The sequence below is a fragment of the Passer domesticus genome, chromosome 14, assembly GCF_036417665.1.
Source record: "Passer domesticus isolate bPasDom1 chromosome 14, bPasDom1.hap1, whole genome shotgun sequence".
NCBI lineage: Eukaryota > Metazoa > Chordata > Aves > Passeriformes > Passeridae > Passer > Passer domesticus.
The window spans coordinates 16,382,154-16,398,991 of NC_087487.1; the positions used below are offsets into that span (position 1 = coordinate 16,382,154).

At 41.4% G+C, this 16,838-nt stretch overlaps 1 long non-coding RNA gene across 1 annotated transcript; it reads left to right on the forward strand.

Moving 5' to 3' along the window:
* Positions 1-5,608: 5,608 nt before the first annotated feature.
* Positions 5,609-16,471, forward strand: LOC135280547 (uncharacterized). The gene is made up of 3 exons (XR_010347433.1): positions 5,609-7,634; positions 10,007-11,159; positions 16,047-16,471. It is a non-coding gene; the product is annotated as an uncharacterized LOC135280547 (long non-coding RNA).
* The last annotated feature ends 367 nt before the right edge of the window (positions 16,472-16,838 follow it).

Sequence of the window (16,838 nt, forward strand, 5' to 3'; positions counted from 1 at the left end):
CTGATTTTGACCTGAGTGTAAAATATACTGCACCACTCTACTTGCTAATACTGCAACAGATTGTTTTTTACTTCCCCTCTTTCCCCACAGTGCCTGGCAGCCTTTCCCCTTCCTGGTTAAGGAGATGGGAGTTCTGGACTGCTTCTCAGATAAATTGCTGTAGATTCATCATTCTCCATCTCTGTCCTGAAGAAGCAGTCTCACATCTGATGTTAATCTTAAAACCATATTCTATATAATAAAATTCCTTGTGAAAGCTCTCCCTACATCATTATATGTTAGAATGACAATATTAATCATCCAATGGCATTTGCACACCTACAGCATCATTCCCAAAATCCTCTGATTTTTTTTTTTTTAATGTGAAACCTGCAAGGTTTAATGAAGCTTTTAATGGACTGCATCAAACACCAACCCCAGCCCCCTCCCAATTCATAAAATGGATATATGGTCCATGTTGGAAGAAACACCCTTTAATTTGGCAACAGGTGGACTTCCTTAGAGGGGTTTCCAGCTGTCTCTGATTTCTGTCACTTAGAAATGGAAGTAATGCATCCAGAAGTGTCAATTTTTGGTTGGTCTTTTTTTTTTTTTTTTTTTTTTTTTTTTTTTTTTTGGTAATAAGCATAAAATAATCTAAACCCATCCAAAAATCTTAATCCATTCTGGTACCCAGGCACAGTTGCTGCAGAGCCCAGCACTCTGGCAGACATTTAAAGATGGAGAAGTGTAGGTAGAATTGTGTTAGTCACGTAGAATGAGGAGTCAAATTACAGTAAGAAGACTATAAACTGAGCTTATTTTCATTCTTTTTCCTTTTCTCAATTTATGCCACGAATGTAGTACTTTTGACAGAATGTTGGTTATTTTGCCTTTTTTTTTATCCTTGCCTGTTTAATAGAAAAATCCAATTATGATGTAAAGAGAGCCTTGCTATAATTGTCACAAACAAGTTAGCATAACAATGAGGAGCAACAACTTTGTGAAGTCAAAGAAAGCACTGATTTATGACTATCTCTGAGGTGTGATTGATACAGAATGTTTTGAAGGAATATTTTCAACATTTCTTCTTCATTTTACAGCTGCTCCCTCAGATCATCCTAGCTGAAGCATGTTTGCAAAGTAAAGTTGCTTTGGAAGAGGGAACTTTTCCAAAAATTCTTTTTTTTTTCTTTAAAGAAGGGGGAAAAAAAATCCCAACCGAGCCTACAAAAGCCATTATTTAAACAGCCTCCTTTTTAAAATGTTTCCGGCAGATGTTTATGCAGCGAATGTGCTGGAGCTCCTTCAGTAAGACACAGAAGTGACATTTCTTGAGGGTTTTAGCTGGAGAATTTGTCTTTCACATCATGTCTTTAAACATCTGCAAAAGGCAACAGAATCTTTATTATCCTGCTAACTTGAAGAAAGGCGCAATGCACAGTCCTGAGTCCTTAAAAGATGGTATTTAATGGGACTGACAGATGAGAAATATCCAGCTCTAATGTTTTCCTTCAGTAGAAATTCACCCCTTGACCTTATGACTCCAGAGTATGGCTGCTGCCTTCTGAAAAAGAACATTTTCTTCCATTCAGATGTGCTTTCCATGGTTTTGTTGTTTTGTTTTTCCATATTGCTCAGTTATCTGCTTTAGGGGAAAGTTTCAACATCAGGATTCAAGCAAAAATAAGAATATAAATATTGCAAGAGCACTTGTGCTAGGTCTGCTTTATGGCACTTGTGCTTCCAACCCTCTTTTAATTTCCTCAGCTGGATATTTTTCTTCTTCCTCACAAAAATCAAAGCTGCCTTTTCTTTTAAATGGGTTTTGAAGGAGTGGTATAATTCAGCTTCCCTATCCTTTGACTTGAGTTTTGTTTATTTGCTGCTGTGCAGAAAATATAGACGGGGGCCATTGCTCAGGGCTGCCCAGGTTGGCCCTTCTGCTTTACAAAATAACCTTTTTAAGAAGAATCCAATCTATCTTTTGGTTTCCTGGTTTGTTTCAGATTCAGGTTGGAGGGGGGCAACGTTTGATGGTGGGGTTTTGTGTTTGGCTTCTATTGTATTTCAGTTGTCGAAGCTTTTTCCCCTCCTCCTTTTTCTTTTTCTTTTTTTTTTTTCCCTTTTTTTTTTCCTCCCTGAAGGGTTTTCTCTGGGAAAAGTTTTCTGGGCTTCCATCCAGCCAGTGTCACAATTCACAGCTGTACTGTTTGATTCAAGTGTTCAAGCTGCCAGTGAGGTAGAGCCAAATGAGATTAAGGGGTTTTTTATTAAAGCAAGCACCCGCATGTGCTGGTATGGCCGAGGCTACGTCAGGCATTCCAACAGGAACCCCAACTTCTGCAGACCTTTAGTTCTCAAGCATAAAATATTTATGCCAGGCTGAAACCTGACCTAGATATGCTCATCCGGGAGGAGCTTTGCAAAGGAATGGTTTGGCTTTTATTAAATTGCATCTTCAAGGGAGGAAAATGTACTGATTTCTGGATAAGCAGCTGAAAAAAAAATAATAAAAATAGAGATTTAGCTATGTATGTTTAAAACAGCAACAGGCATAAATTAAACAGATCTTTTAAATGATGGATTTTAAGGCAAGCAAGAGATGTATCTGTTAGCTCCCTTCTCTGGCACATGATGGATTTGAGCCCTCCATGCTGGTCAAACTGGGACTCTTCCAGCACTGCCCGTCCTGTTCTGCCCACTCCACCCCAAATGTCTCCTCTGGGGCACAGCCACAATGCCCAGACATTTATTTTACTTTTTCTGTTGGAATAAACCATGTAGATTTAGTGATGAGAAACTAAATACCACTGTTACTTTTATTGTGGGTGTGAGCCAAATTCTGAACCCACATCTTCACAGGGAAATGCATTTTTAAGCTCCCTTTTCATTTGAAAAGCATCAAAATTAAACCAGTTCTTTTTATACTGATTCTTATCTTTTGTGTCAACATTTCTGGAGATAAATGAATTGATACTTAAAACACAGGCATATATGTGTCAATGGAAAACATGATGTGCTGTAGTAGAGCTGATCAAAAATGTTTAAAAATAAAATAAGGAAGAAAATTAAAAGCTTTACATTAAAAAAAAGAAACAACACCACTCTAATCTTATTTTTCCCATAACTTTGAGCCAGCTATAAAGTGCATCAGAAGATTTTGAAGGTTATTGACATTGCAAACTTTGGAATTCTCAGACAGAAGTGGCTTTTTGCAATATTAGATCACCTCTTTTTTCTGTCTATTTTGCCCCACTGGGCTACTTAGCATCTCTTAGAATCAGAATAATATGAAGCCTTTCCCCCTTGTCCTGTGTCTCCATCCCTTGTCCCTGGTCCCTCTCCTGCTCTCCTGGAGCCCCTTTAGGCACTGGAAAGGGCTCTAAGATGTCTCTGGAGCCTTCTCCACTCCAGGTGAGCATCCCCAGCTGTCCCAGCCTGGCTCCAGGGCAGAGGGGCTCCAGCCCTGGAGCATCTCTGTGTTCTCCTCTGGACTTGCTCCAGCAGATTCCAGTTCTTTTCCTCAGAGCTGCTCCCCACCCACCCTCTTCCCAGCCCGTATTTGGGATTATCCTGACCCACCTGCAGGGATATCCACATCCCCATCTCTGCTGCTCACAAAACCTCAGCCGTGTTAGGGACTGAAGTGCTGAGAGACTGCTGAAGTCTACAAGACTCTGAAATCAAAGGCAGCAACATTAATATTCTGTGCAAATGTGAAGAAGCCATGAAAGCTTTGTTTGTTGCTAAAGAAACCAACTAAATCAAACAAGTCGAAGAAAACAAAGACTTGTATAATTGTTTTAATTAAAACTGCCACTTAGTCCAGAAAAAAGAAAAAAAGCAGCACAGTTGTGCTCTCCAACCATTTCTTGCTTAGACTTGCATGCTCAAAATCTGTGTATAATAAGTGAAATAAAACATTGCCAGCCATTTTCCAGTCCTGTTTGACACAAAAGCTCCAAAACAAATTGCAAGAAGCCCATGCAAAACTTTGTGATGTTTACTTCAGATTTTATCCCAGAGGAATTTATGGAACTTGCCATTCAACTGCAAAAGCATGTTATCTCAAACGAAATGCAACGCTCCTTAAATCTTCAAAGAGCATCATGGCAGTTAGCCATAAAACTCACTGTGACTTTAGACATTCAAAAACAGCATTAATGCCAGGATCTGGCTGCCCTGTGTGGTTATTTTAAGTCTCCATGGGCACAAACACTTCCTTGGGTTTGGGCCCTCCATACATTCAGCCTCTGGTAAAAGCCATGAGACTGCTTTGCCTTTCACAAGCTGCTTATCCCCTTCACCTTCCCACTCCACAAGGTTATTTTGGCATCTCAAAATAAATCAGATAGAGAAGGAATCCTGATAGTTTCTCAGCTCCTGCAACCCAGCCCCTGTTTTTTAATGCAAAGTATGAGAGATATAAATACATCTTAATTTTAATTGAAGGAGAATGTCTGACCTTTCTACAAAACAGTGTCACTTGAGGTTCCTGTATTTCTTGTGACCTTTACAATGTTCATTAGGCTTTTAAGCTTGCAAGTTCAGCTTAAATTGGAAATATTTTGCCTTCCTCAAGTACAGACTTGCTTCCAGTGCAGAATTTGGTCCCACGTTCCACTGTTGGTGTATGAACACAGCACGTTGTCACTGTGTGGCAAAGAGGCTGTTATAAAATCTGAACCACTCTTGCCTTCCCCTCTCAAATAATCTGTTCAGATACTGCACTTTGGCTTGAGCCTGTCTTTTATCTCCTTTTCTCAGCACTTTGGGAGCTCTTTACTTGCATTTGTGTACAGGAGTGTTGGGAACCATTTTTTGTATATATCAATTTGTTATGTCATTTCAAAGATCTTATTTTTTTCCATGCTTCCTAAGCATTAGCATTTTAAAACTTGAGAGAAGAGGGGGTGACTATTAGAAACATCCTACAGGAAGCCATAATTTATCATCAAAATATTTGCAAATTTCTTCTAAATATGTTACATTGAGCTTTCTGGAGATCGCAAAAATTATAGTAACGGCATTTTTTGTCTTTTCTTTCTTTTTATTTTTTTTCCAGTGGCTGGATGACTGAAATAATTTCAAGTCTGTTTCTTTTTTTATGAGAACCTGATCACCACCTGTTTGAGTGAAGAGACTGAGGACTGTTTGAAAGTAATGCCTTTGGCAACACATACACTTTGCTCAGTCTCTCTCACATCTTCATTTTATCATATAAAAGGCTTTTCCAAGTGTTGCCTGAGAACGGTAAAGACCTCATTAGGAGCTGAAAACTGTTGGGGATTTCAATGTTGATAATGAAAATCTTATTTATGGAATTGCTGAATACGCACATAAAGCCTAAAAAGCAATAGCCTAATAGATGAAATAATAGTCCAAGGGAAAAGGAGCAATGTAATCACATCATTCCTATTTTCTAATGGCCATTTCCTTGCATAGTCATATTGAAAGAGAGTCAGAGAACTGTAAGCTGCAGTTGTTTCTGGCATCTTCCAGGCTGGTTTCAGGACTCACATAAGTTTCCTGTCCAGTAAATATTTTGGTAGTATGCAAAAGGTGTGATCTGTCAGAGATTGCTGAAGATCTGGAAGCATTCTTCTGCCTTTAGGCTCAGGTAAGAAAAGGTGTGAATCCCCACCAGAGAAGGAATAAAAAAATAAGTATGGATCAGGAAACTCCCACTGTTTTCTAAAACGGGGCTGTAAATACATGGTAATGAAATATATGATAAATACAGCTTTTCTCTGACTAAACCCATCAGATGCATGCAAAGCCAGGACATGTTTACCAGGGAAATGTGTGTTGTAAGGGAATAGTGGCTATACAGTTTCCTAACTCTACTTCATTGAATGCTTTTATTCCACTGAAATCAGTAATCATGTCAGAATAGAGCTAGTAAAATATGATGGGAAATAAGGGCCTTTAATAGAAGCCTCTCTGCCTGTCTCTCCTTTTATATGGCACCTCCTAACACAGTGTCTGAGTGCAGAGTTCTTCACCCTCATCTGATTTAAAACTTGAAATGGATGCGGTGGAGACCTCTGGTCCAGAGCAAACTGCCCGAGATGAATCAGCTGCTCAGAGTGGCCTCACAGAAATGATAATGGGGTTCTGTGTTCACAGCTGAGTTATTTAACCTGTCTGATTTGGTCCACGGCTTCCTTGGGCATTAATGGTTTGGCTGCTCTCTGGTGCAGGAGGGGTCAATGTTTGAAAGGCTGGATCAGGGCAGCGCATCCCCGGAGCCCCCCGGAACCGCCGCTGCCCTCGGAGCCTTCCCAGATCTCCTTTCAAAGTGGTGGATCCTCGGATCGACGCTTTGGTTTTGATCTCCCCTCCTCCAGGAGGCTGGGGGGTGGCTCACATGCCAGGAACACATGCTGCTGCTGGTGCATCTTGAGGGAGGAGGATTGAGAACTTCTTAGGAGGCAGCTTTTCATCAGTGAGTGCAGACTTAGATGAATGGGAAAGATTTCTCTGGACTACAGCAGTTTTGCTGAAATTGCTGAGAAGCAGCATTATCAGGCAAGGACACTTTTAATTCAATAAGGATAGAATGCTTCAGCTGACTTTTGTTTGATTATATTGTGAATTCTAAGGTACTATTGTGCACACCTTGAAGCCATTAAGGCAAAATGAAGAATTCAAAGAGGATCAAGATTAAATGTTTTCTACTGTCCCAAACAAAGCATAATTCAATTAAAGTACCTTTGATGATCTCTACACTGCAGCATTTTCATTTTTGAGATATAGTTCATCATTTAGATTAATACTCCTGCTTGAAAGAAAAGCAAATTTTGGCATGCTGATGTTTCCTGCAGATCCAGCAGCCCATGAGAGGGATAGGAAAATTCAGACTGGGAGCATCTCTCTTCCCTTTCCCCAAGTCCTCTCTTTGATGCAGGACCATGGCAGGAGGGAGAGAAGGGAGAAAGATAAGAATTGGGTTTATCATCTATAAATAGAGACAGCCCTTCACACTCACTTTCTTGAGAAGTCCTAGAGCACCAGGGGAAAGAAGAACAAAATAAATCTGAGAGAGGCTGGGAAAGTTCTGTACATTTCAGGAAATTTCAGAAGCAAAGTTAACTCTGGCAGTCCAAGTTCTTTAAAAAGACACCATCAATTAGTTTCTCAAGTTTAATTCTGTCCTGTATCTACCAGCTGGAAAGTTTGTTGAGCAATAAGCATAAGTGGGTTGTAGAATATAAATCATTGCCCCTGACATCCAGGGAAAGCATCACTTGTTTTGTACTGACGTGGTTGTGTTTACTGCAGATTGCTTGCGCAGAATCTTGGACAGAATCAGCAGCTTGGTTCAGGCCTAGATTTTTAGATTATGGGAGTTAGAAGCTGAAAGAGATTGTTAGGAAGTTTAGCAAAGGAAGGCTGTCATCACACTTTGACCTAAAATGGAATTAAACTGTCCACTGCTAAGGGACCCAGTAGCAAACCTGTCAACATTACTCAAAAATATTTTTAAGAGTTGTTTTATATGGACTGTGCTACACTGGATTTCTTTCTGCTTGTTTTTCTGTTTGCTTGGGGTTTTTTTCCCACAGGTGAAGAGGATGTGGAAAATAGACCATACATGGAAATCTGTGAATCCTGTGCTGGCATCTGTAGGAAGGATCATTTTGTGGGAGGTAGGCAAATGGGCCATTGGTGGTGATGATTAAAAACAGCATTATGGTTAAAAAAAAAAAGAAAGCCTGTCCTCTAAACCAACAAGCAAGTGACACCCAAGCCAGGAAGCTCAAAATCAACAAAATAAACCTTATTCCAAAAGCTGGATTTGGTTTTTAATTGACTGATTTCCTACCAATAAGAGGACACTTTCAGGCTGGTGGGCCCGATGAGAGGACCTTGAAAGCCCAAACTGAACAAGCATGTGAAATATTTAAGGCCACATTTTTATATTTATTAAAAACAGCCTAAATAATTAAACTAGTTGATTCACTAGTGACTTTCAGGCTCATGCCCAGAGTGAAAGGTCATGACCTGACATACCAGGGCCCCACTTGGTACTGATGATTGACAGGAAAAGGAAATAAGTTGATATCTTTCACGTGGGAATCACAGCTTGTAGCAACTATGAGCAAGTGGGCTATTTGGACTTTGTGGGAAAACTTAATTGTGTTATTATTCAAAATCTTCGTTCCCAAAGTTGGTTCAATGGTGATTTATTTACTTATGTGATAAAACAGCTGTGTACTGTAATAAAATACAGGTCACTTGCTGATGTTTAATGCAAAAAAGTGAAGATATGTTTGGTTTCTTTTACTTTGAACTTACAATCAAGCTAGGCAGCAGGGATGACTTTGAATTATTAGGAATTTTCTGTTAGTGTATTGGAAATATTCAATGTTCTCATCATAGTATATATTTTTCAGTGCTTGGTTATGGAGAAGGAGGAAGGCACCATAGACTGAAATATGAGTGCCTCTCCACCATATGCTTTCATTATTTCTTTATAATGATAAAAAGGGGCTGCATTCAGTGCCAGACAATGTCATGGCCCCAGAGATTTCAGTGGCCTGCAGAAGAAAGGAGAAAAAAGCATTTATGATATGAATGAGGATTTGAAATGGCTTTTTTAAAAAAAGGCCTAAGATCCACTTTCACCCTAAATTCTGAAATCACTTGAAAGATGTCTAGATGCAGGGTTTGAAGAATAGCAACTTTCCACCAGGCTCTGTTTTATATGCAGGATCACTGCCATCTTCACCAGGCTTTGTTAGGAGGTCAGATAATTGTACCAAGCAATAGGTCACAGCCTAACTTCAGATACTGTGTGATTTGTTCCAGAAGTGAACCCTGTCATCTTGATCCAGAGGACATTTTCTGTGCCCCAGTCATTTACAAGTTAGCCAAGTGATGCACTTTTGTTTATCACTGAGAAGTTCAGTGGGTTTTGTGTGAGCTGCCCTGTCTTTGTGTCTTTCTGCTCCTTCCCCAAAGTGTGGGCATGACATGAACTGGACCAGGCTGCAGGTCCATGGTGTCCTTTTCCAGGAATGCCATGCACTGCCAGCTCCTGCAGCCCTGTGTCTGGGCTGCTGGATGCCAACAGTCCATTAAAAATCCCATAAAGTCAAAAGTAGTTTTACCCCAGAGCAGGCCATGCACGTTTCAGCTCAGTGTGACACCACATTTTGGGTGATAGAGCAGGCAGTGCTGGCATTTGCCTCAGAATATCTTCACTTTTCTGAGCCTTTCCTCATATCTTATTCTCAGTTCAGAGCAAAGCAGCTCTGCTTGGGAACCTTTGGAAACTCTGCCACTTGTACCACAATCACCAGGAGAATTTTAAGCCTTAAAATAATCTGATTCTACCACCAGTAAATAAGCCCAGTTACACAGTAAATCAAGATAAAAGTTGCTTTACAGAGTAAGAGCTGGTGGCATTTCTTTCTCATTGTTTTGATGTTATTCCTTCATATTTAACATCTGGCAATAGTGCACGATATTTTACCAACAGCACAGACATTCAGATCCTGCCACAGGAGTGCAGGTCTGTGATAAGTAAATCATAATCACTGGCTGAGCAATGAAATCAAGAAAAATGGGTCCAGGGGCAAAAACATGCTCAAAATTGAAAACCTTTCTGCAGCAATACCAACCTACTTCCCCTGAACATTTGAGCAGAAAGGGGAGGTACTCAGCTCCCTCAGTACTTTCTGTACATCCTTGTCCTGAAAAGAAAGGGCTATTCTTAACCCAAATCCAGCCAATTTCTAGAATTTATTCACTTACAAAATGGAGATACAACAAACTGGAGAGCAGCTATCAGCAGAGCTGTCGATGAGGTAGCAGCTGCAGATATGTGGAAACTTGTCCCCTGTGTTAGAGGCCACAGTGTGACCTTGCATGGCCCATGAAAGTGTTTAAAAATCATGATGACACTGGGTTCTGACTGACTGTGTCTAGATTCAGCCTGAACATCAAGAGGAGAAAGGCTCTGTGTCCCGTGCCAATTCTCTGATCTTTCCATTCCTCTCCTCCTCCCCACCTCCAGGCTCTGTGTCTCAGCAGCTCCCTGAAGTGAGCACCATGACATGAATCTGGAAGTGAAGAAGCCCACAACTCTTCAGAAAAGAGCAGTTATTCTTAGCTTTGTTTTGCTGATGTTTTTCTTTCTTCCCCCCCTTCTTTTTTTTTTTTTTTTTTTTTTTTTTTTAAGAAAACAGAAAGCCTGCCAAAATTTGGGCTCTTTGATGTGCTTTGGAAAGAAAAACAATGCTATCTATCCAAGTCCTCTGAAAGGAACAAAAATATGTCATTTGCAGGCATGAACTACTTGAGAAGAACAATCAATATATTTCACAATTAAAGATGGTCAAAAGTTTTTTAATATTTTTTTGGAATTTGTTAAGAAAATTTCTGAGACATTTGCCTGTTTCAGTTAAACTTTCTTTGGGAAGATTTCCTGAATTACAAGGTAGGTGTAAGGCAGGAGGGAGAAGAAAGAGGAAGACACTGATATTTGCTGTAGAATATTTAATAATCTAATAATACCCTGGGGAGAATATACAAGACCCCATCCCAGCTTTTCTTCTGTTGGTTTGGAGTGAGTAGGTGAACCTGCCTCGTCCATTTTATTCATCCTACTTTGGGATGAGAAAACAGGTCATAAAAGCAGGATCTGGTCTGCACTGTTTGTTTGTTGATTCAGCTCTCAGTGGACACGTTGCTTTATAAAACTCTTCAGCTGTAAATGAGACACTGACTTCATTGTCTCGTATTTAGGAAATCTGCTTTAGATGGAAGCATCCCAGGTTGGGGTCTTTGGCTGGTAAATGTAGGGAAGCTTTTGAAGCTGCAGTTTTGGAAGTTATAGCCTAATAACTAAACTTCTGTTTGCCCTCTATTTTTAAGTTTTCTTCTCCATCACCCCAGCAAATCTTGAAAGAGCTGATTTATGCAATGAGAATTTTTGACATTTTTATTAAGTCCAGGCATTTAATAAAGACATTCTTTCTTCAATGTGATTAAACTGAGGTAAAGAAGCCCTTGTGCTATTTCTCTTTTCTTATTGAAGTTTTTAACAGATTTCCTTTTTTTCCTTCCTGTGACAGGGCCTGTTACATCATTTCCATGATTGGCTCTCACTTTCCACTGCAATGGCTGTATGGGAAATGCACCTACTTTTACAGCTGAGCTTTAAAGAGGTTTCTATCTCTATCTACTATTTCTGGTCCAGTATTTAAAAAAGAAGGAAAAAAAAAAGAAAAAAGAAAAGAAAAAAGAGTAGAAATTAGACATAGACTGCAAAGGACAGGGACTGTTGCTTGAGGTTGGTATGAAGGTGTTTGTTCTCTCATTGCCTGTGCTGCACTTGCTCCATGGATTGGGCTGGTTTACTTGGAAAGATCAGGGAAACCTAGAATAGTTTGGAAGCGAGCTTAAAGATAATTTATTAATCTCTCACTCCAAGCCCCCTGCCATGGGCAGGGAAGATCACTCCCTACCTCAAGTTCAGACTACTTAACTCTGAGAAATATAACAAAGCTTGGCTTTCAGAGGAAACATGCTGTGTATTTCTTGAAGGTTTCTTAGTTTGATTTTGGATATCCAAAAATTTGACACTTCTATGATATCTAATCCCCCTGTGAAAGTCCAGGCCAGGATTTCAGATTTTGCAAATATCAAGCAAATGCCTTAAATTAGAGGTTTCAATTAGAGAATATTAAATTCTCTTCTGTAACAAGAGATGTTTTAGGAGAAATGGGAATAGCCAGGTGGGAGTAATTGGTTTTGGAAGAGTCGAATGTGGGAGCTCTGCCCAGCACTTTCTTTTATTACGGCTGTTTTCCTTCCACAGCTCAGGAAAACTCATATTCATGCACAGCCTTACACTTCACTGGGATTCCCTGACTTGGAGACTGTCAGCATTGGCTTATTATACAAGCTCTTTGTTTTATCCTATACAATACATCTCGCCATACACGATTTGGCCTCTTAACCTGCCGTGAAATATTTCAAGGGCTTGTTGCTGGAAGGCGTCGTCTCTCCTCGCTGTGATTTGTGCATTTTCCTGACAGCTTATAACGATTCGTGGCGGGTTGCAGTACAATGAACTCATGCTGCAGAACAGCACACTGAAAAAGATCTTTCAAATTATTGTTCCGGTGCAAAAGGTGCCCAATCACCTTCCACCTGCGGATTAGCCCGTTGCTATAGGAACACACTGTAGCTTTTCAGTGCTGTGCTGCTGTAGTGCCCAGATTACTGACTCTGACAAACACAATAGGGGGAAAGAATCACGGGTTATTAGTGCTGCTGATGATGTGGTGTTATAAACCTGGGGTGGCACGGAGCGGATGAATAGAGCAGGAGCCTTGAAACGCCAAGGACGGGAGGAGGAGAGGGAGCAGAGTGAAGTGGAGCTAAAGTCAGCGCTGCGGAAATGTTCTCTTTGATCTCCTTTTCCCCTCTGAATAGATATTTTCATAATGTAATGCCAAATGCAAGCAATGCTGTAACTGATGGCAGAGCCACTGGTCATGTCTTTATCTTAGTAGGGGGCTGCTCCTCCTCTCTTCCCTTTTCTTCCAGTGAGTGCTGAAATCTGAACCTTTTCATTCCTGCAGGATTAACTCTGACCAAGGTCAGAGCAGCTAGTCACCAATATTCTCCATGGGTGAGTCAGGCCTCCTGCATCCCTGGGAAATATCACCTGAAACATCCACCTACACACAGGACTTTAATGGGGAATTTTGCAGCGTCAGAAACAGGGAGAGAACAGCTGAGATCAGGCTTCTGTCTACTTTGGTGGCCATAACTGAGACTCAGGAGTTTATGCTGCTGAGCACCCTCCTGCAGAGCGAGCTGCCTGTGTGTTTCATAGGGGAGAAATAACTGCTCACAGCTCTGATTTGTAGATGGTCTAAAATTCCCAGAAATAGTTTTGCTACCACTTGTGCTTGGGCAGGGTGAAGCAAAGGAATAAAATATATACTTGTCCATTGCTTGTGTGCCTTGAGCAAAACAAGCTGTGTTTAGTCACAAGTTCACCAGATGGTACTCTGGGGGTTATTGCTGTTATATTACATTACTGCAATATATTAGACAAGGCACAGTGATTCATTCCCTCTCCTCAGTGCTTTTGGAGGCTGTTTCCCTCCTGATGGAAGCTCAGCTGACCCTGCTGCTCATGACCCTTGGGACTCCTGTGGGCTCCTGTTGGAAGCACCAAACATCCCTGCACTAGTGGCAGCACCAAACCTTGCAAAAGGTCTGGCTTGCACTCTGAGAAGTGGCTCCACTTTCTGATTTGGGCCAGCTGATTTGGGACATCATTTGTTTTCAGCCCTGGCTGCCTCCTCCCTCCTTCTCTGCTCCAGCTCTGCTGTTTTGCCTTCTCACTGGGGCCTTCCCGACCTTGCAATTGGACCCGTGTGACCCTCTGAGCAGGGAAATGGCCTTGCTCAACCCCTTGTTTGCAAAATGTACTGAAATACAGAGTTTGCACTGTACTTACAGAGCCCAAGGACTATCGAAACACCACAGAGAGGTATTGTTTTCCTCCACTTCTGTTACTCTGTAGGCTGAAACCCTCTTTCCAGTGAATTATGTGCTGGCTGACACCTAAGAACCCGTCCTGGGTTGGTGCCACATGTGCACACAGGGCATAGGTGCTGCTGTTGGTCAGCTGGACGGCCCCTGGGACCATCTGCCACCCCTCTTTGGCCTCCCTGTCTCACCATTAAGTTCACTGACCAGCTGCTTTTCCTCATTGCCCTTGACAAAGCTGCCAAGCCACAGTCAGCCCTTGCTACGAGAGGAGACAAAGAAATGCCACAGCCCCTCGCTCTCCCAATGGCCTTGAGCTTCTGATCCCAGTTTCCTTCTGCTCCCAGTTTCCTTCTGCTCCCCAGCACTGCCCTCGTGGTGCCAGGACACTGACTTGAGCCTCCCCAGTGCTCTCCCCTAGTCACAAGCTCAGGATCAAAATTTACTTCAGTTTTGCCTGAGGCATCTAAAAGAGTGATGGAAAAAGTTGGTCGGAGTGTGCTTGGAGCAGAATTTCACTGCAGGTGTTACTGTAATTTCAGGCAACTTGAAAATTGCAAATTGGGCCCTCTGTCCCTTAGATTATGCTTTTCATTTTATGATCCTCTGGAGGAAAATGAATTGCCTAGGCTGAGCTCCTGTCTGCAAATTTAGAGGGACAGAACACACGCTGCCTCTTCAGTTTTAAGTGGCTTTAAATGGGGACATAGAATGGAAATTGAGAGAGACACCTAGCCAGGGAAGTATGGAAACCTAGCTCCAGTAAACGAAGGGAAAATCTTCCATCACCATCATCACAGGTATGCATGACCTTAGCAGAGCTCAGGAGTGCTGTGGGAACAGCAGTGCAACACTCCTGTTATGCCTTATTTTTTTTATCAACAATGTTCTCCTCCACTTTGACGTCAGCCTCAAGATTGCTGGCTGTGATGTGCTGCACCTTTCGTATTTTCTTTCCAGTCATAATATTGCTTCAGCCGTAACCTCAGCACTTTGAGGAATAATTGTCCCTGACAAGGGGGTGAATCACTGGCAGAGAGTTGATAAGCATTACATACAGATGACAGAAGTCAGGACATATCGGATTACTGCTGTGAATATAATAAAAGAGAGCCTAAACACTTTGGCAGCTCAAAGACAAGCCATTTCATAACTCTCTAGTGGGGCTATTATCTTCCATTTACTGCCACTGATAACCAGGTTGCAACTGTCTCCCTAGGATCTAGTTACAATTCACTTAACACTTAGAGGACCAGACATATTGGAGGACACTCAGATGAGGATAATTTCTTAAAGATCATTTATTTTTAAATTTTTATCTTCCTTGCTTCCCCTCTTTATAGTGCGATAAGAACCTAAATCAGGAAGCTTTGAACTTCTTTGGGGAAAGGAGAGTTCATGGTCGTCTTCCCTTTAATCTTTCACTCCTGAGTTTCTTTTGAAGCCAGTTGCTCATCTCCAGCAAGCAGGTTTCCACCTCTGGTACTCTTGTCATACATGCACACAGACCTAAAAGCTTGTTCTGATACTGACTCCATTAGGTTTGCACATGGGTGTTATGTTTTTATTTCTGCAGCCAGGAAGGGGCACCTGAGCTGACAAATCAGGGGGTGTTGGTGTGTATCAGCAGCAGATAATTCACAGCAGTGCCAATTACAATGCACACTGGTGGGGTCTGGATACAGATGATATTTATATGCACTGTGTGAGATTTTGTTTCTAAACCTCGCTGCCTAAGAGGAGTTTAACACTTCATGCTCCTAGATATCAAAGTTCTCTCTTTTAGGCTAAAGAGAAAAATAATTATTTGGCCGTGGCAGAAATCTGGTAAATCAGCAGTGACTTACTAGCCAGCACACCAGTGAGAAATATTTATTAATCTTAGGAATTAAACCCTTCTGTGTGAAGGGAGACTCTGTATTCTGCAAAACTTTCCTCTTGTATCCATACCATGATCAGCAAAGGTAAGCTCTGCTCAGCTTTCAGCATCTGAGGTATTTTCAGATGCAGGCCAAAAGTTGATTCACCCTTTTTCAGGCTGAAGACTGAAGTCCTTTTTTGTAAGCTTGGCCACATAAATCCACTCCAGATTACCAGAGCCCCCTTCCCAGCCACTGGGGAAGGAATATCTTTTCCAAAGGTGGATCAGGATGATGGGAGGATAAAAGCTCAATGCCACTGGCAACTCAGAGGTTGTGCATTCATAAAAGAACCCCTCATCCCATGCACAAGTGTTTTCCTTACATTCCCATCACTGGAAGCCCTGCAAAGCAGTCTCTCCATGTGTCTGAAGGGCCAGATTTGGTGATCTAGAAACTAAAACATCCTTCTGTTACTTACTGCTTTAACCCCCTAAAGTGCAAACTTTACATCTCAGCTGGCCAAAAATAGGTCCATACTGCTGTATGTAAACCACCATAAATCTGTTTGGAGAGAAATGGTACCAGGCTTTCTTAAATTACAAACAATAAGCAATGCTTAATTGCCTTTTCCATATGATTTGCATATGATTGCATCCATATGATTTGCTTGATTTTTCACAGCACAAGTCCTCTTCTGCTACAAGGAACCTGTAAAGAACAACAGCAATTAAGGAGGGAGGAAAGAAGTTGAAACAGTAATTGCAAGTGGTTTTCTCCTCAGGACTTCTGGATCCCACCACTGACTTTCTAGCAGCCAGGCAAAGGCAGGTGAATCCCTCTGTGCCCTGATTTATCCACCTGTAAAATAAGCATGGCCAGTCTTGCCTGCTCCACCACCTTGTGACATGGTGCAGCCAAGAAATATGTGTAAATTGCTGTAAGATTCTGAGACCAAGGGAAGGCTGGAAGTGCCAAGTGTTGTTGTTGTTATTGTATTAACAATGTTGGCTGTTTTCACTGTTCATATGGTAGCCTGGCTGGAATTGGGCAGGAAGCCCAATAATACCAACAACCAACAAGAAACTAAAATAAAATGTTTTACTTAATGAGAGCCTCTGTTTAATCAGAAGCCTGTGTAATTATGTCACAGAGGGCTAAGGATCTAATGTTTTCCTAATACATTTGCTTTTAAAGGGACGATTAACCCAGCATATTTCAAGATGATAAGCTGCTTCTTTCTTCAGTTCCAGTTACTTTTTTTTCTGCATTCCCTGGTGAGTCCAGAGAGAACCTGAGAGTCAGAGGATTTTTCTTAATTGCACCATAACTATCTTGTATGTCTGATACTGGAGTATTTTCTAAAGACACAGGTTATTAGTCCTGGGTTGGATGGGTCTGCAAGAGAATTCAGATGCTGAATTTATTCTGGTTTGGCTCCTCTGAGGCATGGCATACATTACAGAAAGCCCTCAG